This window comes from Polypterus senegalus, chromosome 1 (genome assembly GCF_016835505.1).
Source record: "Polypterus senegalus isolate Bchr_013 chromosome 1, ASM1683550v1, whole genome shotgun sequence".
Lineage (NCBI taxonomy): Eukaryota > Metazoa > Chordata > Cladistia > Polypteriformes > Polypteridae > Polypterus > Polypterus senegalus.
This window is the reverse complement of record NC_053154.1, coordinates 158,974,119-158,976,454: the sequence shown is the minus strand read 5'-3', so window position 1 is coordinate 158,976,454 and position 2,336 is coordinate 158,974,119.

Here is a 2,336-nt window from a genome sequence, read left to right as displayed (position 1 = left end):
AAATACTAGAAAGTATTTGGGAATAAAATGTAAGCAAAACATCTTCTGTTAGAAAAGGCACACTGGAAAGTACACTGTGAATGGTAACTGTATTCTGTAAGTTAATCTTCAGCTTGGACTTCTGCTTATATTTCTCATTTAAGTAATTATTAATGTGAAGATATCTAGAAGTGTGATTTGTCTTTAGGTAAACTGAATGTGGCAGAAAATACACTTTTTGTAAAATAACACTTTGTCTTCTTTTTTTAAAATCTGCAAATGCTCCTATGTTAAGCAATACGGTGTGGTGGTAAGGAGGTTAGCATTGTTTACAGCTCCAGTGACCTGGGATCAGATCCGTGCCTGACCGCTGTCTCTGTGGTATTTGTCGATTCTCCATCTCTTTATGTGTGTTTACCTTCTAAAGATGTGCAGGTCAGATTAATCTCTCTCTCTAAATGGGCCAAGTGTGTTATATAGATGAAAAAATAATGAGAAGTGGGCTGAATCACCTAACACTTTATAACATATACTGTACATTTAAAAGTCCTAGAGAGTAGTCTGGAGTTACAGGTCACCTCGTGACACTGGTGTGGCTTCTGTTCTTGCAGAGCTTGTGAATCCCCTTCAGGGCTCAGAATTTTTTTAAGACGTTTGAGCAGCCTGAGTGACATCTCTAGATTGACCTGCTCCGACATGTCAAGCGTGGCTGTGTTTATCTGAGTCTAGTGGTGAAGTGACATCTGAGCAAGAGCTGAATACAGATAATTCAAAGATAAGACAGGTGCCAGGAAGTGTGTATGTGTGTCTATGTTATAGAAAAAGGTGTCAGCGTGCTGTAAAAAACGTGCCATGCTTCGAATTAGAGGTCCAGACTCTCTGTGGTCATTAAAAATTTCAGGACATATTTTGAAAAGAGTAGGGTGTTTCACAATGTCCTGGCCAAATTGCCCACCATGGCCTAGTCATTCTGGCCCCCTAATCATCACCTGGCTCTGATTTGTTAAGTATCACTCACCATTTCACTGCCTAATAGTTAATGTATGGTGAGTGTACTGGCACAAAAATGGCTGCAGTCACATCCAGATGAATGCTGAATGGTGGTGGCTAAGGTGGCTCAGCTTCTCTATGTAAAGTGCTTTGAGAGTCTTGAAAAATGCTATATAAATGTAAGTAATTATTATTATTATTATTAATGAAGCCTCGATGAAGGACATGAAATAATGTGAAGTAGTTTAGACTAGGGCGGGGAGATTGTTGTGATGCCAATGAAAGTAGGTGTGTGTAGTTTTGTTTATTCCATTAAATGGATTCTGCCTTGAAATATAAATCAATCATATTATCTCAACCTGCACAGGGGTGTAGCACAAAATTCTGGGCCCTTTGCCAAACCAAACTTTTCATTTCAGACTTCTAGGGGCCCCCACCCAGGAGGCCCTGTTTAGTCATTACCCTTTTACCTCCCATTATGACACCCATGCCCTGTGCCCCATGGGCATATATGCCATCAGAGAAAATGACCAGAGCACAGCAATCATACTGTTAACACGGTTTTAGAAAGAATTTAGTAACATCCTGCAGGTTACAAGCTGATGAGTGGGAAAAAAACTCATAGATGGTGTCATAAGTCAATGGCTGCTAAGAAGAATTCCAGGTCCTGTACCTGCTCTCCCCAACACTGTGAATTTCCCCTTATTAATAAAGTATCTATCTATCTATCTATCTATCTATCTATCTATCTATCTATCTATCTATCTATCTATCTATCTATCTATCATTCAACACATCACCACTCCCCAGTGCCATGATAAACACGAATCTGTTAAAACACAAAACTTCACGGTTTGAGTTGCAACTCTGAGCAGACTGCATTGTTCTCTCTGTTACAATTGAATAGCATAACTGTGAGTCATACTTATGCATTGAAAATAAATGAACTACAGGACCTGTGACTAAGCTTAGTTGTATTTCAGTCCTATAACCTTCACATGACAATGTGCTAGAAGGTGACATGAAATTATTTCAAGTACATATCTTCCCATCCAATCATTTTCTGAACCTTTCTGCTCTTTCTGAGGCTTATCCCAACTTTGGGATGATCTTGGGTTACCAATTACCATAGCAAGTGTCTTTGGAAAGGCGCCCTGACTGAACTCATCATCATGCTGGGGGCCACACAACCACACAAGACAGGAAGCCGCAACCTACTATGACATCAGCTGTCCAGGTCTGCATCAAAAGAGCAAAACTAACTGTGTTAACATACTGTATCTCTTAATGTCTTAAAGTAGCTATTTGAAACCATAAATAGGAAAAGAGTGTTTCCACACATGCACATCAAATGTCAATGTTACTCT